Here is a 25,977-nt window from a genome sequence, read left to right on the forward strand (position 1 = left end):
CATGGCATACATGGGAAAACAGTGGGGAATCATTTGAGGTAATACTGTGCAGGATTCCTGCTGCTTTTGATAAGTGATGAAAGGCTAAAACTTTTAAAATAGAGATGTGAGAGAGAAAATACAAGAAATTAGTTAGTCTGTCACTGTTTGGGATAATTTTGTGTGGTGGATATGAGACTGAAGGTACAGTTTGAAATCAAAGGAGTTTCAGTGTTTGAAAGCAGAACCTTGATAAGCAGGCAGAAGTTTCCCAGCACCAGTCATGAGTCTAGTGACTATAGTCATCATAGACAAGAAGTGGGGCAGGACAGAGGGCAAGGTCCTCATCAGGCCATGCAAGGTCCCTTGTGATCTGGTTCTTGTCATCTTCTCAGCTTCATCTCTAACCGTTTCCCCAGACTCTCCCCTACAGCTATGTGGAACCACATGTTTCAACCCAGTCTTTTTCCTGGAGCAAGTTGTCCATCTTCTCTTTTGCCTAGTTATGTTCTACTTATCCTCTTCTTTCCACTCTCTCCTTCCCCTACTCTCATTTTATACTGATTTTGGGGTTTTACTTTTTATAATTCCAGAACCTCTTGTCAATTTTGCATTCTACTTTGTAGCTACCTAGTGCCCCCCTGGCCCCCGCCACTGGACTACAAATTGTTGGAAGCTAGGACTGTGTGATTGGTCTTTATAGCCGATAGCTAGCACAATAAGTGACCTGAGTAGGGATCAATATATGTTTGCTGAATGGATAAATGACCAATTGAATAGGATACCATAAGTATTTATTTGGTAATGGTTGCATTCCCAGCATTTGAATAAGCGGTAACTAAGATGCAAAAGAACTAATACTTTAGCTGACAAGCCAAAATGACCACCTACATACACACCAATCTAGCAATATTTTACAGCAAAGATGCAGTGGCATGGTCTATGTTTTAGATGTAAATGCTAAAGAATGTCAAGACAGATGTTTTATGGTGGTATTAGTCAGGGAAAGTTTCACATCATCTAAAACAATTCAGAAGAAGAGAAATAAATACTTGGAAAAAGAAAACAAAGAAAGAATAAGGTCAGAAGCATCACAATACCAGACCTTAAACTATATACTACAGAGTTTTAGTAACAAAAATGGATGCGATTGGCACTAAAATAGACATGTAGACCAATGTTACAGAATAGAGGACACAGAGACAAGCCCACATAAATATGGTTATCTCATACTAGCCAGAGGTGCCAAAAACACTCACTGGAGTAAAGATTGCCTATTCAATATATGGTGCTGGCAAAACTGGAAATTCATATGTAGCAAAATGAAATTAAACCTCTATCTCTCACCATGCACAAAAATCAATGCAAAGTAGATCAGAGACTTAGGCACTAGAACAGAGACCCTGTACCTAATAGAAGATTAAAAGTAGGTCCAAATCTTCACCATATTGGCCTAGGATCTGACTTCCTTAATAAGACTACCAAAGCACAAGAAGTAAAATCAAGAATCAATAAATGGGATGGATTCAAATTAAAAAGCTTCTTCTCAGCAAAGGGAACAATAATGTGAGAAGAGAACCTACAGAGAAAATCTTTACCATATGCACTTCCCATAAAGCATTAATCTCTAGGATATATAAAAACTCAAAAAACTTAACATCTGGCTGGGGATGTGGCTCAAGAGGTAGCGCGCTCGCCTGGCATGCGTGTGGCCCGGGTTCGATCCTCAGCACCACATACAAAGATGTTATGTCCGCCGAAAACTAAAAAATAAATAATAAAAAATTCTCTAAAAAAAAAAAAACTTAACACCAAAAAACCAAATAACCCAATCAATATATGGGCTAAGGAACTGTCAGACACTTCAAAGAAGAAGAAATACAACCAATCAACAAGTATATGAAAAAGTGTTCAACATCTCTGGCATTTAGAGAAATGCAAATAAAAACTACACTAAGATTTTATCTTATTCCAGTTGGAATGGCAATCATCAAGAATATAGGCAATAATAAATGTTCGTGAGGATGTGGTGAAAAAGGCATACTCATACATTGCTGGTGAGACTAAAAATTGATATAACCACTGTGGAAGGCAGTAGAGAGGTTTCTGAGAAAACTTGGAATGGAATCACCATTTGACCTAGCTATCCCACTCCTCAGTCTATACACAAAGGACTTAAAATCAGCATACTATAGTGATGTAGCCATGTCAACGTTTATAGCAGCTCAATTCACAATAGCTAAACTATGGAACCAACCTAGGTGTTCTTCAATAGATGAATGGATAAAGAAAATGTGATATATATATATATATATATATATATATATATATATATATATGTTCGATGGAATATTACTCAGTTTTAAAGAAAAATGAAATAATGGCATTTGCCAGTAAATGGATGTAGTTGGAGAATATCATGCTAAGCAAAATAAGCTAATTCCCCCCCCCCAAAAAAAAAACAAAGGTAAAATGTTTTTTTCTAATATGCAGATGCTACTTCACAATAAAAGGGGAGAGGACTACAGAAGAATAGTGTTACCTTTAGGTAGAGGGAAGTGAAGAAAGGGGAGGGGAGGAGATGTGGGGATAGGAAAGATAGTAGAATGAAAAATACATTATTACTTAATGTATATATGTGACTACATTACCAATGTTATTCTACAACATGTACACTCAGAAAAATAAGAAATTACATTCCATCTATGTAAGATATATTGAAGTGCATAAATATATCCTACTGTTATGTATAATTAATTAAAACAAATAAAAAATTTAAAAAAAGACAGAATAAGGTCAACTATAGGCAAAGAATACTACTTAAAGTTTATCTGTTTTGGGGATATGAGGGCTTATTTTCTTTCAAATCCTTCCTCACACCTCCATAGATCAACGTAAAGAACAGGGAAGCCAAAGTGGAAAAGGGAAACCTTTGTGAAGCCATGAAATACAGGCACAGAAATGTTTCAGCAATGTTTTGTTGTTAGAAAAATATTCAAAAGATAAATCAGTATGGGCTGCCTGCAGATTATGCTATGGAGATTTTGATTATCAAATAACCAAGCATTACTCCAAGAAGCATATTTGCACTCATTCCTTGCTAGAGATGAAAGAGGGTGATGTAAGCTTCAAGAATAATGTGTGATATATTTTGGAAGAAATAACTGGAAAAAATAACAAGAATCTCTGGCTTGATGTTTCAGGAATACAGTTAAGCTGGCCAAGATTTTATTAGAAGAAAAAAGTGCATATTACATAAATGAGAAGACAATGTTGCATGGGTAAAGAGGCACTGTGATGTTTTAAGCCGGCTGAATAAAATAGAATATGGCAAAGGAAATGTGAATAAGAGGCATAGAAAAGGGACTGGGGGAACAAAAACAGATGTAGGAAATTCTTTTCTGGGAGAAAATAGAAGTTAATGCTGATAAATGAGATCACTGAAAAACCTGCCTTGTAAGTAAATTTGTGAATGTTGAGAAATTGGTTGACTGGTGCTCATAGTTAGAATGTTAGGAAAAATTACATTTAATGCAGGAATAAAAATCTTAATCTTTAGGAGGAACATATTTCTTCTTGGCTTCCAATGTATTTAAATATAAAATATAAAGAGAAGATGGAAAAATCAAATGTAACCAAATTTGATTCTGCCTATATTTTGCAGAAACAGATAAAAAAGTATATTAATTAAAGAGAAAACCATTATTCAGAGTGAATGGAGAACAAAAGGTATGGGACAACTTCATTCTTATTTTGTAACCATTAGCCTGTCAGGAGGTATTCTCTATCTTAACATGCTTTTTAAATTTAAATTTTATTTTTTAGTTACTAGAATATTAGAATATTTTTGGTTATTTAATAATTAAATTCTGCAGGCAATATTACATTGGGACATGGATTTCAAAACTTACATTTTATTATAGTAGGGGCAAGATTTCATGAGAATAAGATATGAAGAGAAAAGATAAATAGCTAATGAAAACAGACACCATAACCAGGTTTGGAAGAAGACAATGGAAGGTAAAGTGGGTGCTGGGGGAAGTTCTCTGGCTTGGGCCCAGAGTTTCAGAGAAAGGCTTTAGAAACCTGGAAGGATAAAACAAAATGAAGGGGCAAGCTCTATCTGATATCCTGATGTGTATTGGTCCAATGGGTAGTAGAAATTTTAGGCATCTTTAGATTTTTCTATTTTTAACAATAGAAAACTATTTTCTAGGGCCAAATTAACATGAAATAACTAATCCAAATAGGAAGTTTTTTACTCTCTTTCCTTAAGTTTTTGTCTTATTTTTATGTCCCATGGTTACATTGACTTCATACATAAGAGAAATATATTTTTTGGTGTGTTCAAATTCACATGTTAACTGTACTTGTATCATTAGCTGAAGTGCATTGAGTATGTGATCCATTGAGTATATTAGTCCATTCTATGTGCCATGGACCAGAGAGAGGTATACACTAGCTGATCTAATCCTCATAATAACTCTATGAAGATAGTTCTAAAACACTCATCATTTTAGAAATAAGAAAACAGGGAAAAAAGTAATTTGCTCAAGTCACCCAGATAGTAAATGATAAGAGTCAAGATTTAGATTCAGACAATTTCATTTAGAACAATTTCATCTAGAGTTGTGTTGAAGCCATATCATTGCTTTTTAAAATGTCAATCTTTATTGTTTTGAATGCCCTGAGAAATTCTTTTCTTATAACAAAGAAATATTGCTGGATTTGGTCACATAAGCAAAATATCTGCTCATGCTTTTTAATCTTTTGGTCTATTTATGTTGAAACAGCAGTAGGTCAGTAGAGGACAGGTATGAACTACTCTGGGTAGGGCTAGCTTGATCAATTAATTGGAATTCAGATAAAATAAAAAACTCATTTATGGCAAAAGAAATCAGAACAGTGGCTCCTCATAAAGGATAAGGAAAGGATAAGAGTGGCCTAGAAAGTGGCATAATAGAACTTTCTGGGGTGAAGAAAATGCTTTTTATATGATGTGGTTATGTGGTTGTAGAGATTTGCCAAAAAATTCATCAAATCTCACACTCAAATTTTGTGAATTTTACTGTATGTAAATTATGCCCAATAAAAATATATAAAAAGTCCATAGGACTGTTTATTTTTGTCATTGAAAATTTGTAAAAGAGTTTATAGAGGTAGTCGTGGAAATTCTCAATAACTTTCACACCAAAGGTTTCTGTGTCAATATGGACATTGATCTTGAGGTGCAAGCAGTACGGGACAAGTTACCCTGTAGCATTCTGTCTTAGAACTTGCTTTGTGTTATATATTAATCCCAAATAGTAATAGCTCTTCCACAGTTATGATTGGTGTCTTTCCCAGGATAGTCATATAAGAAGATTAGTGACATGAACCTCAGTATTATTTTTGAAGGTGGTCTCAGAATCACTAATTGTTCCCTTGCTCTGTCATCCATTCTAGATTCCTCTTTCCCTAGCTCAGATTTGGGAGAACCATAATTTGTTAACCCCTGCTCTAGACCTTTGGAACCTAGAGTTCTGGAGACACGAAGCCTAGATTCTCCAAGTACTTTCCTGAGATTGATGGCAAACAGAACTACTCATTTCACCCTGTGATTCTGAGACTCTTATATTCTAATGAGGACAGAGCACCATGTGATTGTTTTTGGTTTAAGATATTCCATCTTTGTAGGAAATATCTTCAAGCTCTTGACTCTCCTGTACCTTTGAAAAACCATTTCATATATGTATCAGGCTACCTGTAGATTTTGATGTGATCAGATAAGAGGATCCTATCATCATATGCCTGCAACATAACTTCTTTTGCTTTTCAGTGGGTTCATTTGTCTCCGATGATATTATTTGGGATCCCAAGTTAGAATGCCAAATATTCTATAAAATGTTGAAAGTAGTGCTGACTGAGAACTTGCAATTAAGAAAGGCAAACTCCTTTTGGGAATATGTGTTGGTTCTAGTTAAGGTAAATTGCTGAATTTTCAAGGGCAAAAGGGCTGTAACTTAATCTGTTTGCCATCAACTTTGTCTGTTTGAGAACTGGTGCTATACTGGGGGCTCAGCATTGGTCTCTGTTTCAGGTTTGAATATTAGGCAGAAGCAATATCTAAATCAGCTGGATAAGTGGGAGTCCATGTGTCATGCTCGTGTCTCTCTTGTGCCACCACAGCTGTCTTACTCATGTGTACATTGTGTCTAAACTGGGGTGTCCAAGAGCAGGGGCTGCTGGTGTCCACTGTAGAATCATTCTGCATACTTTTTTTTGATAATATCTTCTTTGTGGTAGATGTTCTTGATGAGTAACATGCAATATTTGCAATATGTTGTGCTTACTCCTCTAGGCCCATCCATATACCTCTTCTGAGACTTCCTTGCCTTTAGTCTTCTTATTTGTTCTTTATGTTGTGTTCATTTCTCTTTTAACTCTTTTCCCTTCCATATGAGGTGGTGGACCAGATGGATTACTCAAAGCCCTGGCCATTGGAGGGACTTCCCTCACCACTGTTGTTTTGGGCTACTCTGCATTAGGATATAGAATTGCAGCCATTCATTTTTTTTTTTTTACATTCACATACTGAGATCATTGCTCTATGAATCCAACTTGGTCATTTTTCTCCTCATTGGATGATCATAATGGACCCAACATGGAGCCACAGGTGTGAGCTGAGGGAAGGGTGTTGGCATGACAGTGGTGGGTGACGTGAACTTCACAACAGCTACTGATCCCAGGATGTACAATTTAAACCTTGCTAAGCAATGATACTAGGTCCACCCAATCTTATAACTTTGTGGATCTGATGGAACTCAGCTTTTGATGTACCTACAAGTCCTATAAATTTCTCACATATTGTTTATGAGAGAAGGATCCTTTAATTCATTTAAGTTACTATATTGTTGAGTATGTGTTATTAGCAACTAAATATGATTTTTGGAGCACCTTACTGGAGCAGAAAGGGAAGAAAAGAGACACAGAGGAAAAGAAGGAGAAAGGGATCAGGGAAGAGAAAGGGAAACAAGGGGTCTCGGAGAGAGGGATGGAGAAAGGAGGACAGGGAGTTGCCTAAACTCTTCTCTTGCTTACTCTTTGTCTTTGGTATATATTCTCTTTTATCTCTTTTGATTCCCTAATTATCTACACCCTGCCACTATACTCAATGTTTTTTTCCCATTATTTCCTTCACTTATTCACTTTTTAATGTAATTGGTAAATGGAATAACCTCAGTTTGGCTGTATTCTTGAAAACAGAAGAATGCTTTAGAAAGATAAGTAATATCAAACTAGAAAAGAAAACTGGGGAATTGAGTCAGTCTTAACTGAGTTGTGAACTTGGACATAATTACTTTTTATCTCATTCATTTTGCTTTGGCAACCAGCTTGTTACTGGATAAGGTGGTGAGTGAAGACCTACTTCATTTGGGCGAGTCTTTCCTTCACATGGTTTAATTATTTAGACCCATTAACTTACAACCATGATTCAACCTCATGTGTATGAAGTGACTCACATGGAATTTGCCCTTTGCTGTATTTCTCAAATAATTTTCTTCTTGCCATACTGTTAGGTAAACATTTTTCTCTTACTCTCCTTGTTTAAGGTTTTGTCTCTTTGCTACCTCCCTGCCTGTGTTCTCTGTTGAATGTAAGCAAGGCTCCCACCTGTACACCAGCCAGGTTGTTCTCTTCAGTAGAGGATGGAGAGGAGTTTGGCTTTTAAAAAGATGAAAGCCTTTAACATAAATGTAGTGGAGATGGAATATTTTACTACCTAAGTATAGGTAAAGGTGTCTGGAGAAAGACCATCAAGATGAAAGGTTTTTTATTTATTTATTCGTTTTGTAGGGAGTGGGGGTGGTGTGGAGGGTGCTTAGAACAATCCTTAACTGTATCATCAGAGAAAAATTACAAAATCAGATTTCTAGAGCTAGAGGTCTTTAGAAAATCATTTGCCACTATGATCTCTTTACAGATAAAACAGCTGAAGGAAAGAAAGTGTGAATGCATTGGTATGGATCTAAAAAAAAATACTTTCACATGCTGAATATTCAGTATAAGGAAAGTTTATGTGGTATTGATGAAGGTTTCAACTTACTAATACATTTGAGAGGGTACTTCTTTCAGAACTACGCCAATGAATTTATGCCAATGAACTTATATTTTCTTTCCTGCAGATGTGTTTTATCTATGGAGTAAGAAGGAAGATTTTAGCCAGATGTGGTACCACAAGCCTGTAATCCCAGTGGCTCAGGAAGCCAAGGCAGGAGAATCACATGTTTGAAGGCAGCTTTAGCAATTTAGTGAGACTATAATCAACCTAGTGAGACTCAAAACCAAAACAAAACAACAACAGCAACAATAACAAAACAGGGCTGGAGATATAGCTCAGTGGTTAAGTACCCCTTGGGGCTCAACCCATGGTACCAAAACAACAAAATCCCCCCCCAAACCCCCCAAACAAACAAACAAAAAAACTAACCAAAACACCAAAAACTAAAAAGATATCTCTTGGTTAAAGATATATAATTTGCAAAGACTTGTCTTAAATATGATTTAAAATTATATTTATGTCAAATAGAATGTGTACGTGATTGAAACTAATCTTTTTAAGAATGCACTGACATCAATGAAGCAGGATTAGACCAAATGTTAAGGATAAGTTAAAAGATTAAGAAAAGAACTATAATGGAAATAAACAGAAGAAAGAAAGGAAATGGAAAATAAAGAAAGATGAGAAAAAAAAAGGTTAGACTGCAGAAAGTGATCAGGAAACAGCTTGATGTGTGCTTTCTTATCTGCTTTTCTAATAGTGGAATTGGAATCCATGTATTCTATTAATAAAATATTATGATTTAAGTCATTAGAAATAGGGAGTGGAAAAATTTTATATTTTCTCAGCCAAACTAAATCCACCCTTTAACTGTTTTTTTTTTAGGTTGGCCCCCTATAGCCATTGATTTTGCCAACTATTAGTATCACAGAAACCACCAAAACCTCAGGTAAAGCAAAAAGGGAAGAAGGAAAAGAGGGAAAGAAGAGGGGAGAAGGGGTAAGGGTGGGGGAACCAGATTTTAAAGCAAGTTTGATTTTGAAAACCAATAAAAAGCTATTATATGGGTTCACACTATGTATATTTCCAATCTTTCTTTACTATATAAATTTAGGTTGATATCATCATAATATTTACTGAACAAAATAAAATTGATGTAAATCCTGAAAAGATTGATGAAAGTAAAAAAATCTTAAGACAAAAATCAGAAAATAAGCACATCCTTTCATTTAATTTTTGGGACTCAAAAGACCACAGCAAAAGGTAGAACTAAGGTCTGAGATATTTGTTCCTGCCTGACTCAGAAAACCTCAATATAAGATTCTTCTGCAAGAAGTTTTTAAAGAATAGGAATATTCATAAAATGGCTTCTGAAAGTAGTGTATAACTGATCCATGAACAATTTAGTTCCACCCAGGCATTTAGAAGGTAAATGTTATCCATTTCCACATATTCAAAGTTTTCAGCCAAAAATATTTTCACCATATAACTTTACAGCATACAGAAAAAATACACATAAAAGTGAAAAATGTGTTTTGCAATGAATCTGCCATTGATTTGATATGAGTGTGCAATTAAATGGGCCATGTTGGAAAGAGGAAAGATTGGCTACTGGGCAGTTGCCAGTGATGTCCTTTGACGCTTCCCAGTCTCATATGTTACTGATCAGGCAGCCAGGGCTCTGGCAAATGTGAGTCAGAAACGTAGAAAACAGAAAAGATCTTTCAATTGTGGGGTTCAGAAGGAATGGGACAAAGAACACACACTTGTTCTGCTGTCAGATATTTCATTTCACAGTGGAACACTAAATTATAGTGTAGAATTAGATTACTTTCAAAGAATTTTTTTTCTTATTTGCTTATCTGAACTTTATAGTGACATTTTATGATTTTACATAGGGCATTGATTGTAGCACAAAAAGTATGACGAGATGGTTAGCTATATGACCTGCAAAGCAACAATATACTGGGTATTGAGTATAGGGGACCCTTTGAGGTCTAACTTGGAGTATTCTCTTTAGATAGTCCCATTGCCAGCCATAGGTCTCACCCAACTTGCTACATTTATTTACTTTATCTAAATAACTTTTAGATATTTAATTTTTCCACCTTTCCTCTAGAGCAATGGTTTCTAGTATTTGGAGGAACCTCCTGGGAGATAAGAGACCATGGATGGAGATGGGGATCTAGCTATTTACCATATCTCTTCCTCAAAGAGTTCTGTTTTTGTTTCTTTTCTATATAAGGTTCTAAAATGATCTCTGGAGCATGGACTTATGTTATCCTCTAAAATTTTCTATGCATTTCTTCCAGAGTAATTGTATTTTAACAAGGCAATGACTGGAATAAACATTACAACTCTCAGCCTTCTGTGCGTACAATGATGCCTGCAATAGTGAGGGTGTGCCTGGTTTAGGAACAATGTGATGAACAGTCTTGGATCATGTGGACAAAACTATCAGACTAGTGATGACTGAGCAATAGAGTAGAATCCTGTGTCCCTGATGATCTCATGGAGCAGAGCATCCTTATTAGCAATGTTTGCCTATTCTGCAGTGTTGCATGAGAGAAAACTTCTATTTTGCTTCAGCCAATATTAATTTGGATCTTTATTGTGCACATCTAAAACTGTGTCTGAATCTTCATTGTGTAAATCTAAAACTGAATTAGGATAGCTTCAGAGATTGGGGAGGGGAATAGGAAGGACAGAAGAATTAATTGGACATAGCTTTCCTAGCCTTGTATTTGAATACACAACCAGGGTAACTCTGTATTATGTACAACCACAATAACAGGATAAGTTGATTAGAATAAGTTATGCTTCATGTATGTCAAAATACACTCTACTGTCACGTATAACTAAAAAGAACAACAACAAGAAGATAGCTTCTTAAGTTCTTTCAAATCCAAAGATTATTTGAATTGGAGTGTGTTTAAATACTTTTGACTGAAAAATAGAAAAGTAATTGTTTTAAATTCTTTGAATTATTTCCTTGAATTTTTTTTTACTGAGTGAAATTTAAATAAATTTATTTTCAGTCATGCACATGGCTATGTTTTTATAAAGTCATCATACAAAAATTGAACATTATTGAACAGGGAGTACATGTCATGTTTCCTTCTAAATGATCAAGTGTTCCAGAAACCCATTGCAATTCCATTTCATTCAGAGAATGAATTTGCCCCAAGAGGGTGGAGTCAAATGTGCAAAAGAAATGATGTGAGGTTTTTCCACTCAACTATGTAGATGTCTTAAGTAGAGAAGATAAAGTTACTAAACCACCCAAGAGAAGTCTTTGAGGTAGGCTGTTTCAGGCTCAATTAAAAATCTGTCGATGTTGGTCCCTAAGGCTTGAGCTGCTATAAATGTTGTTATAAATAAACAGATTTTCATTTTTCTAACTCTGAGAAAGCAGTAGCTTTTATGGCAATAAATTTTATTTTCCTTTACACAATAAATCTTAGTGAAGATTACTGATATAGCTCCTTGTTTTGAATATATGTAGCTGGCTCACAACATTAATGGGTTATTTAAGATAATAAAAATATCCAAGACGAATAAATCTTGGACATCATTCAAGGAATGTTTTGAAAATGTTTTCAGTAAGCTTAACATCCACTTCCTTCCTTCCCCAAAATGTTATGTAATATTTACAAGATCCCGGGAAAATTTCAATTTTTAAAGTCTGGAAACAAGAGTAGCCATGAGTAGAAATGATAAAGTTAGAGTTGCTTCTGATGAGACTCTTAGGTTAGGACAGTATGTGCTTGGTATTTGGAAAATATCATTCTTCACATTGTATACATGATGTACTTGATACAATGTAAACATCTTGCAACAATAAATGGCTTCTTGAGCAGAAACAAGTTATTTTCGACCAATAGAACATCATAAAGAAAGTTATGGGTATTTTGCATTAATAATTCAGCTTTCAAATGTCATCAATTTCTCACTTCAAACACTGATTTAATAAAGTACAAAGGGCCATTCTTGAAGTGGTTGGGCAAAACAAAACATTTACTTTAAACATGCAAATTATCCCCAAATACATCATTACATGTACAGAATTAAATAGAGGAAACTATTTTCCTTGAGTCAGGTGCTTCCTACTCAACCTTCCCTCCCTCCTTTCTTCACAAGGGTTAAGCCTGCATCACTGACAGCTCTCCAAGCCTCTACGGGCTGCTTCATTTTCTCTCACAGGTGTTTCCTCCATTAAATCTCTTGCATGACCAATCCCATCTTGCTGTCTGCTTTTATACAGTCAGTGCCTTTGAAATTGAATTGTGAGATTTTTCCTATGGTTTTGTAACTTGGTAGTTAAGTTTCCTATCATTCTGTAGTCTTCATTTACTTGGGGGTAAGCAATAACCTCTTTTATACCATATAACAACACAGACACTTCCAACTATGAATTTTCTTCTGTATGAATAATAGCAATGGTTTGTAAGAAACACATTTGATGCTTTTTATGATACTGACTATTCCAAAAGAACTTGTGTTAGTGTCCTCTTAGGACTCATAAGAATAACTTGCAAACAAAGGAAACATGCATACATTGCATGTGTGGTTTCAATCATTGTGACTATGCCTTTCTTTAGTTCCTCCCCAAACACCTATCAAAACATCAAAGGCAAAGTCAATGGAAAGTATTTTTATTTCTTTATAACAGAAGTGAAATGATTAGGCCATCTCATATAAACAAAGTGAAGTGGAATTTTAAGGATAATTCAGGCACAAGCTCTGTTTTCACTCAGTTATCTGAATAATTGTGACTGTTGGTTAAACAAATTTTCAACTCTTTTCCTACTTATAATTTTCATATATTTAATCATACTCTAAATTTTTTATTTATTTTTCCAATTATAAGCACATTTTTCTATTGCCTCTTAATCATCCTTGTAAAAAATCATATAGTAACCAGAAGATATATTATGTCTTCAAGAGTCTATTCTACTCAATATTTAGATAACTTCTATTTTTTTTGATGCTGAAAATTATGTTTCCTTGTGCAGTTTTATAAATTTCCCATGTTTAGAGTTGTTTGTTTAGGATGAGTTCCTAAGGCTATAATCATTAAGATTGCACTAATTTGTTTTAAAAATATTTAGATCAATTTGCACTTCCCACAGAAATAGTAAGAGAGTGTTCCTTTCAACACACCCTAGCTAAGCTGCTAGCATTGGTGTTTGTTGGAAAACAAAATGAAAATCTCTAAGTTACTTTTCATAGAGAAGAGGGTATTTGGCCAAATAGGGCACAAAAGGTTGTTCATTTTCTAATTAGTGAGTCCTAGCTCCATTTTTGTGATTGAATGTTTTCTTTAGACTTCTATTATTGGATATTCTCCTTATTTATATGGGTTCTTAAAGAAAAAGGATCCATTTTTAGTGTATTGTAGTGGCATCAAATCTATCCCACCAAGAAAAATCAATCATTTCCTTTCCTCTTTTAAACTTTTTTTCCCCCTTATTCAGTCATTCCACTAGCATCTGTAGGGCTCGTAGTTTTGTCAAGCTGAAAGACTTGGAGCTCAAGACAATAGTTTTGAACAAAGAAAATTACAGCTCTCTTGCAGCTTCTATGGTGATCAGCAGAATCAAAACATGAAATAAGCAGTTGTCAAAAACATGTGATATGTTTCTGGTATGGGGGTGCACACCTGTAATCTCAGTTACTCAGGAGACTGATGCAGGAAGTTCATAAGTTGGAGGCTAGCCTGGGCAAGATAGTGAGACCCTGTCTCATAATAAAAAATAGAAAGAATGGGCGAGATAGCTCAGTGGTAGAATATCCCTGGGTTCAATTTCTAGCACCACAGAACACAAAACTAAAAACATGGAATGTGCTAGGTTAAAAAACTAGGTTTGGAAAGGTGTTAGTGTTCTTTTAACTTTTAAAAATTTTATTGAAGTAAGACACTTAACATGAGATCTACCCCTTTAATAAAATCTTAAGTATATGATAAATTATTATTAACCATAGGTGCAATACTATACAGCAGAACTTAGGAGCATCTTCAACTTGCTTAACTGAAACTGTATCCTGTTGATCAGTAAGTCCTCACTTCCCCTTCTTTCCCTCTTGATAACCTCATTCTACTTTTTGATTCTAAGCTGTTTTGGAGACCTTGCATAAGTGGAATCGTGCACAGCTCATCATTTGATGACTGGCTTACTTTGTATAATGACTACAGGGTTTATCCATGCTGTGATGTTCTAAAGAATTTTCTTCTTTTTTATGGCTGAATAATTAACAATGCATACACATATGCATTGTAATTGTTTTATATATGTAAAATCTTCTTTATATATATAACATATTTATATATAAAACATATATATATATAAAACATATATATATATATATATATATATATATATATAATCTTCCATGTTTTCTCGATCCATTCATCTGCCAATGAATATTTAGGTCATTTCTCATTTTGGCTACGGTTAATTATATTGTAGTGAATAAGCGCTAAAATCTCTTCAAGATCTTGATTTCATTACTTGTGGATAAATGCCCAAAAGTATAATTTCTGGATCATATGGTAGTTTTAAATTTTGGGGAATATAAATCTGTTTTTTACAGCATGTGTCCATTTGATCTTCCACTTTATGCCATGAGGCTCTCATCAGAAGCCAAACAGATGCTGGTTCTATGCTCTTGAACTTCCAGAACTATGAGCCAAAATATCTTTTGTTTATAGTTATCCAGTCTCAGGGAGTCTGTCATAGCAATAGAAAATGGACTAAAACACACGTTTTCCCAGCATCATTTTTTTGAAGAGATTATCAATGTACTGTTGGCATCCTTGTTGAAGATCATTTGACCATTGGTGTGTGGATGTATTTCTGGGTATTCTATTTATTTCATTGATTTATATGACTATTTTTGTGCCAGTTCCATACTGTTTTAATTACCATAGCTTTGTTTTATATGTCAAAATCAAGAAGTATGATTCCCCTAGCTTCTTTCTTTCTCTCTTTCTCTCTCTCTTTCTTTCTTTCTTTTTAATGAAGATTGCTCTGACTATTTGTAGTCTTTTATGGTTGGTTCCATGTAAATTTTAGAATTTGTATCCACTTTTTGAAAAATTGCCATTTGTTTTTTTTATAGGGATTTTATTGAATCTATAGATTATTATGGGCAGTTTGAGCATCAATGAATTCTTGAACATAGGATGTCTTTCTATAGTTTTCTATCTTGTTTCATGTCTTTCTTCAATATCTTATAGTTGTAAGTATATGAGTTTCTCTCCCCCTTTTAAACTATAAATTAAAATAAGAAATAGACTACACCAGTCCCAGGTATGCAGTGGCTTAGTTTGGGAGAGGAGGGTTCTCTCCAGGAGTTGAAAGAAAAAATCCTGGCAATTTCAAGCAGTGCAGACTCTATTAGTGGGTAAATACATAGTCTGAGAAGAAAGGAGACCTGAATTCTGTATGACAAGTCAGCTCAGGGGAGCAGAGATTCCCTGAAGTTCCCTGATGACTCACTGAGAGCTGGGAAGGAAAGCCATTGTAAAAGGGGCTTTTCTGTGTGTGTGAAATCAGAAATTCCTAATTTTTTTCCTTCTTGTTTCCAAGGCCCAGTGGCTGCTTCTTTTTTTTCTTTTTCTTTTAACTGGGTTAATGGGTGACCGTCCTTAGATGCAGTCAGGGCTCAATTGTGAAACTGTGGCATAGACTTGTTGGGACCTCTGGGGGGTAGGAGGCAAGATTGCCTGTCCTCAAAGAAGAGGAAGGTGGAACATGAATCCTTTCACAACTGAGGTCTGAAGTTTTCGATAAGTAGTGAGATGGGCTGGCTGGGATGTGAGATGAAGGTGGGAATGATAGTGCTGTGACTGGGTCTAGTGGACAGCACACCGCTCCCAACACTTCATCCCAGTCCAGACCCTGCAGGCCAGTCACCTCCACAATGCTCAGAGGCATACAGAAGGTTGGGTGCCATAATTTCACACTAGCCATGCCCTCAGCAGATGAACTGAGGCTCTCAGAAGGTGGGGTCCAGTCCAATCTGGATTAATCTGCAGGCTTGACTGTTGGTTCTTACCATAGCCACACTTTCATTTTTCAGTACAAAAATCATACCTATTGAGGGTGAATTTATCCCTGCAGTGGACAAATTCCCTTAGCACTTGCTGGTAGGTAAGGAGGAGCAGAGCCCAGCATATAACCCCCCCTAGCAGGTTTGGACTGCTCATGGTTATAAATGAGAAGGAACAAACTGAACTCTTGTGTCCAGTAATCCTCCCCATAGCTGGTGCATTCTAAAATTGAAGGCCCAGAAGTGTCTCATTGTAATTACATCATCAAGGAGAAATCTTAATCTTTTTTTTTTTAAAGAGAGAGAGGGGAGAGAGAGAGAGAGAATTTTTAATATTTATTTTTTTAGTTCTCGGCGGACACAACATCTTTGTTGGTATGTGGTGCTGAGGATCGAACCCGGGTCGCACGCATGCCAGGCGAGCGCACTACCGCTTGAGCCACATCCCCAGCCCCTTAATCTTTTGTTTTTTTTGGTTTGTTTTTGTGTTTTTTTTCCCCCTCTAAGCTATTTTGCTCTGTTTTCCTTCATTATTTTTTTAAAATATTTCTATTAAAATTTTATTTTTTCAATTAATTGGATTTTTCTTTTCCTTTTTTTCTTTTCTTCTTTTTTCCTTTTCTTTTCTTCTTTTTCATTTTATTCCATTCACTTCTTTTTTCTGTTTCTCCACATTTCTTCTACCTTTTCTCCCTTTTAAAAAATACTTTAGTATTAAATGAAGTAACATTAATGCCTAATTTTCTAGCCTATTCTATATTATTACTCACCTTTTGTCCTTGGTTAGTAGAGTTGTAAAGATTTTTATTATATGTTGATATATTTTTATTATGTTATAATTTACTCTTAAATTACTGCTATTATGGATACTGATTCTCTATTCTCAGAGAATTGCTGGTGGCTGAATCAAGCACTTAGATCATGCTGAGCAGGTACTTGGATGCTAAGCTACACCACTAGCCTAGTAAATTGAAATGCAATAACTGCTCACTAAAAAAGACCCTCACATAATAGTGGAAGAAAACTCTATCCCAATGAATGAAAATACCTCAACACAGAATCACAAAGAACATGAGAAAACAAGCTACCTCCAAAAGTTTGAAACTCTCCCCAATCTGAATCCAATAGATTTGAAGTGGATGAGATGCAGGACAAACATTTTAGAAAATTGATTGTTAAAATGGTGAATGAATTCAAATAAACAAAAGATACAAATAAACAACTGAATGAACTAAGGAGGACAATATAGGATAAGGATGAGAAATGCAATAAAGATATAGAGATTCTGAAAAAGAGCCAAGTAGAACTCTTCAAAATGAAAAGTTCAATAGGTTAAATAAAAAAACTCAGTTGAAAGTTTCATGAATAGATTAGATCAAGCAGAAGAAAAAAATCTCAATGCTTGAAGACAGGGTGGATGAACTAGAACATTCAGAAAATAATAAAGAAAACAGTATAAGAAACCAAGGGCAGAATATATAAGCACTCTGACACAACATAAAGAGAACTAATTTAAATAAAATTCAGGCCTTGAGGAAGAAATAGTGATAAAGTCTAATAGTATATATAATCTATTCAATGGAATGATAGAAGAAAATATTTCAAACCTTGGGAATGAGATGGATGTTCAAGTGTTGGAGGTTCTTAGAACCCCAAATAGAGAAGACCAAAAAAGAACCACTCAATGTTAAGGTCTGTAGATAAGTCAAAATAACACGTGGTATTTTGCCAGAGAAATGTTAGAGTTCGTAAACAAGTCTGGATGATGCCTAGCAAAATGCCAGAGGGAGTGGTTTGAGAAGTAACAAAAGTGAGCCATTAAGTGTGGAGATTCCTTATTGGTTGACTGATGTATCTAGTTTATGCTAATTAAGATAAGCTGTGCAAAATGTATAAATAGCTCTGTTGTCCTACAATAAACGGCTCCCATTCCTGCTGTATCAAGGTACAGCAAGTTATTCGTCACCCCCCGGTTATTTTGCTGCAGCTGGACTGCGGCAACTCAACAATATATTAAATTTAAAATGTCAAAAATTCAGAACAAAGAAGGAATTTTAAAAGTTGTAAGAGAGAGAAGCCAAGTCAATTATGAAGCTCCATCTATCAAAATAACAGCAGATTTCTCAGCAGAAATTCTAAAGGCCAGAAAGGCATGGAACAAAAGAAAATAATTGCCACTTAGATTGCTATGTTCAGCAAAGCTATCTTTCAGAATCTAAGAAGAAATAAATACCTTCTATGATAAACATAAACTAAGGGAATTTGTGAATACCTAGGCAGCATTGCAGAAGATACTTAAAGAAATCCTACCCACAGAAGATAAAAACAACAAGAGAGCATGTGAAATAATATCTCATTAGAAGAGTAGATAAGCAAGAGAAATTTTGAAACAAATCTAACATTAGACATAAAAGTGACAAAAAGCAATACATACCTCTCTGTAATAACACTGAGTGTACATGATCTTAATGCTCCAATTAAAAGACATAGACTGGCAGATTGTGAATTGTGCTGCTATAAACATTGGTATGCACATATCAATATAGTTTGCTGAGTTTAGTTCTTCTGGATGACTACCAAAGAGTGGGATAGCTGGGTTACATGGCGGTTCCATCCCTAATCTTTTGAGAAATCCTTATACTGTTTTCCATAGTGGTGTTACTAATTTGCAGTCCCACAAATGTATAAGTATACATTTCTCTTCTCCCGTCCTTGCCAAAAATTATTGTTATTTGTTTTCTTAATGATTGCCATCCTAACTGGGTTGAGGTGAAATCTTAGTGTACTTTTGATTTGCATTTCCATGATTGCCAAGGCTGTTGAACATTTTTTTATATATTTTTTGTCATTTGTATTTCTTCTTTTTTTTTTTTACCATTTACCATATTTTAATTTCTTTTTTAATTACTTTTTTGCACTATTTCTATTTTTTTGTTTTTTATTGGTTGTTCAAAACATTACAAAGCTCTTGACATATCATATTTCATACATTAGATTCAAGTGGGTTATGAACTCCCATTTTTACCCCAAATACAGATTGCAGAATCACATTGGTTACACATCCACATTTTTACATAATGCCATATTAGTAACTGTTGTATTCTGCTACCTTTCCTATCCTCTACTATCCCCCATCCCCTCCCCTCCCATCTTCTCTCTCTACCCCATTTTCTGTAATTCATTTCTCTCCTTGTTTTTTCCCCATTCCCCTCACAACCTCTTATATGCAATTTTATATAACAATGAGGGTCTCTTTCCATTTCCATGCAATTTCCCTTTTCTCTCCCTTTCCCTCCCACCTCATGTCTCTGTTTAATGTTAATCTTTTCCTCCTGCTCTTCCTCCCTGCTCTGTTCTTAGTTGCTCTCATTATATCAAAGAAAACATTTGGCATTTGTTTTTTAGGCATTGGTTAGCTTCACTTAGCATAATCTTCTCTAGTGCCATCCATTTCCCTGCAAATTCCATGATTTTGTCATTTTTTAGTACTGTGTAATACTCCATTGTGTATAAATGCCACTTTTTTTTATCCATTCATCTATTGAAGGGCATCTGGGTTGGTTCCACAGTCTAGCTATTGTGAATTGTGCTGCTATGAACATCGATGTGGCAGTATCCCTGTAGTACGCGCTTTTAAGGTCTTCAGGGAATAGTCCAAGAAGGGCAATAGCTGGGTCAAATGGTGGTTCCATTCCCAGCTTTCCCAGGAATCTCCATACTGCTTTCCAAATTGGCCGCACCAATTTGCAGTCCCACCAGCAATATACAAGAGTACCCTTTCCCCACATCCTCGCCAGCACTTGTTGTTTGACTTCATAATGGGTGCCAATCTTACTGGAGTGAGATGGTATCTTAGGGTGGTTTTGATTTGCATTTCTCTGACTGCTAGAGATGGTGAGCATTTTTTCATGTACTTGTTGATTGATTGTATGTCCTCCTCTGTGAAGTATCTTTCAGGTCCTTGGCCCATTTGTTGATTGGGTTATTTGTTATCTTATTGTTTAATATTTTGAGTTTGCTGTATACTCTGGATATTAGGGCTCTATCTGAAGTGTGAGGAGTAAAAATTTGTTCCCATGATGTAGGCTCCCTATTTACCTCTCTTATTGTTTCTCTTGCTGAGAAAAAACTTTTTAGTTTAAGTAAGTCCCATTTGTTGATTCTAGATGTTAACTCTTGTGCTATGGGTGTCCTATTGAGGAATTTGGAGCCCGACCCCACAGTATGTAGGTCGTAGCCAACTTTTTCTTCTATCAGATGCCATGTCTCTGATTTGATATCAAGCTCCTTGATCCATTTTGAGTTAACTTTTCTGCATGGCAAGAAGAGGGGATTCAGTTTCATTTTGTTGCATATGGATTTCCAGTTTTCCCAGCACCATTTGTTGAAGATGCTATCCTTCCTCCATTGCATGCTTTTAGCCCCTTTATCAAATATAAGAGTTTTAACTTTGTGGATTAGTCTCTGTGTCCTCTATTCTGTACCATTGGTCCACCCACCTGTTTTGGTACCAGTACCATGCTGTTTTTGTTACTATTGCTCTGTAATATAGTTTGAAATCTGGTATCGCTATATCGTCTGATTCACACTTCCTGCTTAGAGTTGCTTTTGCTGTTCTGGGTCTTTTATTTTTCCATATGAATTTCATGATTGCTTTATCTATTTCTATAAGAAATGTCGTTGGGATTTTTGATTGGCATTACATTAAACCTATAGAGAACTTTTGGTAATATCGCCATTTTGATGATGTTAGTTCTGCCTATCCATGAACAGGGTATATTTTTCCATCTTCTAAGATCTTCTTCTATTTCTCTCTTTAGGGTTCTGTAGTTTTCATTGTATAAATCTTTCACCTCTTTTGTTGACTCCCAAGTATTTTTTTTTTTGAGGATATTGTGAATGGGGTGTTTTTCCTCATTTCAGTTTCAGAAGTTTTGTCGCTGATATACAGAAATGCCTTTGATTTATGCATGTTGATTTTATATCCTGCCACTTTGCTGGATTCATTTATTAGCTCTAGTAGTTTCTTTGTAGACCCTTTTGGGTCTTGTAGATATAGGATCATATCATCCACAAATAGTTATAATTTAATTTCTTCTTTTCCTATTTTTATGCCTTTTGTCTAATTGCTCTGGCCAGTGTTTCGAGAACTATATTGAATAGAAATGGTGATAGAGGGCATCCCTGTCTTGTTCCAGATTTTAGAGGGAATGCCTTCAAGTTTTCTCCATTCAGTATGATGCTAGCCTGAGGCTTAGCATAGATGGCTTTTACAATGTTGAGGTAAGTTCCTGTTATCCCCAGTTTTTCTAATGTTTTGAACATAAAGGGATGCTGTACTTTGTCAAATGCTTTTTCTGCGTCTATCAAGATGATCATATGGTTCTTATCTTTAAGTCTATTCATGTGGTGAATAACATTTATTGATTTCTGTATATTGAACCATCCTTGCATCCCAGGGATGAATCCTACTTGATGAATCCTACAATTTTTTGATGTGTTTTTGTATCTGATTCGCCAGAATTTTATTGAGGATTTTTGCATCTAGGTTCATTAGAGATATTGGTCTGTAGTTTTCTTTCTTTGAGGTGTCTTTGTCTGGTTTCGGAATCAGGGTGATATTGGCCTCATAGAATGAATTTGGAAGAGCTCCCTCTTTTTCTATTTCCTGAAATAACTTGGAAAGTATTGGTATTAATTCTTCTTTAAAGGTTTCGTAAAACTCCGCTGTATACCCATCCGGTCCTGGGCTTTTCTTGGTTGGTAGTCTTTTGATTGCTTCTTCTCTTTCATCCATTGATATTGGTCTGTTCAAATTGTGTGTATCCTCCTGACTCAGTCTGGACAAGTCATATGACTTAAGAAATTTATCGATGTCTTCACTATCTTCTATTTTATTGGAATATAGGTTTTCAAAATAATTCCTAATTATCTTCTGTATTTCTGTAGTATCTGTTGTGATGTTGCCTTTTTTTATCCCGTATGTTAGTAATTTGAGTTCTCTCTCTTCTTCTCTTCATTAGCATGGCTAAGGGTCTGTGGATCTTATTTATTTTTTTGAAGAACCAACTTTTAGTTTTGTCAATTTTTTCAATAGTTTCTTTTGTTTCCATATCGTTGATTTCTGCTCTGATTTTAATAATTTCTTGCCTTCTGCTACGTTTGCTGTTGTTTTGCTCTTCCTTTTCTAGGGCTTTGAGATGAAATGTGAGCTCATTTATTTGTTGTTTTTTTCTTTTTTTGAGGAATGACCTCCAGGTGATGAATTTCCCTCTTAAAACTGCTTTCATTGTGTCCCATAGATTCCGATATGTTGTGTCTGTATTTTCATTTATCTCTAAGAATTTTTTGATTTCCTCCTTTATGTCTTCTGTAACCCATTGATCATTCAGTAACATATTGTTCATTTTCCATGTGATGTAGGATTTTTCCTTCCTTCTTTTATCATTGATTTCCAGTTTCATTCTATTATTATCAGATAAAATGCATGGTATTATCTCCACCACTTTATATTTACTGAGGGTTGCCCTATGGCATAATATATGGTCTATTTTTAAGAAGGATCCATGTGCTGCTGAGAAAAAAATATATCCACTTGATGATGGTTGATATAGTCTATATATGTTAAGTCTAGGTTATTGATTGTGATATTGAGTTCTATAGTTTCTTTATTCAACTTTTGTTTGGAGGATCTGTCCAATGGTGAGAGAGGTGTGTTGAAGTCACCCACAATTATTGTCTTGTGGTCTATTTGATTCTTGATCTTGAGGAGAATTTGTTTTATGAACGTCGCAGCACCATTATTTGGTGCATAAATATTGATAATTGTTATGTCTTGTTAGTGAATGGTTCCTTTTAACAGTATATAATGTCCTTCCTTATCCATTTTGATTAACTTAGTCTTGAAGTCGATTTTATTCGATATGAGAATGGCTATCCCTGCTTGCTTACGAGGACCGTGTGCCTGGTATATTTTTTCCCAACCTTTCACCTTCAGCCTGTGTATGTCTTTTCTAATCAGATGTGTCTCCTGGAGGCAGTGTATTGTTGGATTTGTTTTTTTAATCCATGTTACCAGCCTATGTTGCTTTATGGAGAGTTTAAGCCATTAACATTTAGAGTTATTATTGACATATGGTTTGTACTTCCAGCCATGTTTGATTATTTATCTTTTTTTAAAAAATTTAGTTTATTTCTCCATGATTAGCTTTCCCCCTGCCCTCTGTCTTTACTGAGGCACTTCCCACTGATGGGTTTTGTTTATTTTTTTTTCATTTCTTCCTCGTGTAGTGTTTTGCTCAAGATGCTTTGCAATGCTGGTTTTCTGGCTGCAAATTCTATTAACTTTTGTTTATCATGAAAGATTTTTATTTTGTTGTCATACCTGGAGCTTAATTTTGCTGGATACAAAATTCTTGGTTGGCATCCATTGTCTTTCATTGTTTGAAATACTTTGTTCCAGGATCTTCTCGCTTTCATCGTCTGTGATGAAAAATCCGTTGTTAACCTTATTGGTTTACCCCTGAATGTAATCTACCTCCTTTCTCTTGTAGCTTTTAATATTTTCTCTTTGTTCTGTATATTGGATATCTTCATAACAATGTGTCTTGGCGTTGGACTACCGTGATTTTGTGTGCTTGGTGTCCTGTATGGATCTACAATTTGTATATCTGTTTCCTTTTTTATTTCTGGAAAGTTTTCTATAATTATTTCATTCAGCATGTTGCTCATTCCCTTGGTTTGAATCTCTGTACCTTCCTCTATCCCGATGACTCTTAAGTTTGGTTTTTTTATGTTATCCCATATCTCTTCGATGTTTTTCTCGTGATTTTTTTACCAGCCTTTCTGAGTTGGCTAGACTCTTTTCAAGATGATATATTTTGTCTTCATTATCTGACGTTCTGGCTTCTACTTGCTCCACTCTGTTAGTGATACTCTCATTTGAGTTTTTAATTTGGTTTATAGTTTCCTTCATTTCTAGAATTATTGTTTGATTTTTTTAATAATCTCTATCTCCTGATAAAGATGCTTAATTTCTTCTTTTATGTTTATGTAATTCATTTTCAATGTGTTCTTTCACTGTTTGAATTTGCTGTCTCATATCCTCTTTAAGATTCCATTCCATCTGTCTAAGGTATTCCTTGAGTTCTTTATTTGACCATTTTTCTGATGCCTCTAGGTCCTCCTAATATTTAGGCTGTCCTGCATTGTTTAGACTCCTTTTCTTCCTTGCTTTTTCATGCTGCTCATGTTACTTCTTGTTCTGTTTGACTGCGGAATTACTGTTTAGTCCTATAAATTTATTTGATGCTTGGGAGGAAAGGTATTAGAAGGGAAGGGAAGAAGTCACTAAAGAGAATGAGAGTAAGCAGGTAGAATTCAAGGAAAGGGGAATAAGGAAATTGAAAAGACAAAAGAAAAAAATAGAAAGTAAAAAAAGAAAAAAAATTTAAAAAAATAATAAAAAAATTAAAATTAAAATTAAAAAAATAATAAAAAAATTAAAAATTTAAAAAACAATAAAAAAATGAAAATGAAAAAAAACCCCAAATTAAAAAAAAATTAATAAATGCAGTCTTAGAGTTTGAGTAACTTCTCTTCCAGTAGGTGAAGCTGTGCCCACTGGGCCAAGTGTCTCCTCTCAATACACGGGAACCAATCACTGTGCAGCAGTTCCTTCTCCCAGACTGGGCGGGTCTCCAATCCTGAGTGCCTAGGGCCTCCTCTTGTGTCTAGTCACTTCCCCACTTTTCCTCAAGCCAGGCCCTGCTCACTGGTGATGCTCACCACAATACTGGCTACACACCAGGTCTGCTGCTCCTGGGAGCCCTATTTTCATGAATGACTGGGCGTACTCTCCCTGTTTGCCCTTCCCTCAGACCCTAAATTTGTGGAGCTTGGGGCTGAGAACCCTCAGAGAATTTTGCTTGCCTTCCGGTAGCCACGTCCCTGGTAGCTGGTGCAAGAGACCTCAGTTGTCAGCACTGGTGGGAGCGGTAGCTGGGAGTTCCGCGCCTCGGGTCCCATGCCACTCCTGATTCCCTCGGTCTGGCTATCCTGCTCACGGGAGAGCTGGGAGGGGCCCTTACGGGAGAACTGGGAGGAGCCCTTAAGGTTTCCCCACTGTGTGGAGAGGGAAGGCTAGGGGGTTATACACCTGTCGCAGCTGGTTTCAATGAAGTTATCTCCTCCGCTGCATTCTGGTGACGTCAGTTCTCTGCCATGGTGGTATCCCATGCAAATGGCGACAGTTCATTCCCCTTGCCGGGTGACCAATGCAACGGGTGGGTCCTGACTGGCTCTCCCAAGCCCTGTTTCAATTCTGTGCCCACTGCCTATGAAGGCTCGGTTGGCATTAACCTCCGTAAGTTCAGAAGGGCCGACCAGTTGTTTCAGCGGGATCGTTTAGTGCTGAGTCACAGCAGTTTGTCTGCGAGAAGCAGGCGAACGGGAGCTTGAATTCAGCCAATTTGGGCTCGGTGTGTGTTCTGAGAGGCCCAGACTGTTCACCCCAGATCCACGTCAGCTCAGCATTGCCTAGTGATCCTGAACAAACAGCATTTAGACGGTTTACGACTTCCTATGCCCCCGCAGCTGAAGAGGTCAGAGACTTGATCTCTCTCCCGCCCGCCGCCATGTTGGATCTGTATTTCTTCTTTTGAGAAATGTTTATTTAGATCTTTTGCTCACTTGTGATTGCATTATTGGTTGTTTTGCTGTTAAGGTTTTTGACTTCTTTATCTATTCTGGATATTAATTGCCTGTATGAAGAGTAGCTGGCAAAGATTTTCTACCTTTCAGTAGGTCTTCTCTTTATGCTCTTAGTTGTCTCCTTTGCCATAGAGAAACTTCATTTTGATGCCATCCTACTTACTCTTCTCAGTTTTATTTCTTGAGTTGAG

The sequence above is a fragment of the Ictidomys tridecemlineatus genome, chromosome 6 (genome assembly GCF_052094955.1).
Source record: "Ictidomys tridecemlineatus isolate mIctTri1 chromosome 6, mIctTri1.hap1, whole genome shotgun sequence".
Taxonomy (NCBI): Eukaryota; Metazoa; Chordata; class Mammalia; order Rodentia; family Sciuridae; genus Ictidomys; species Ictidomys tridecemlineatus.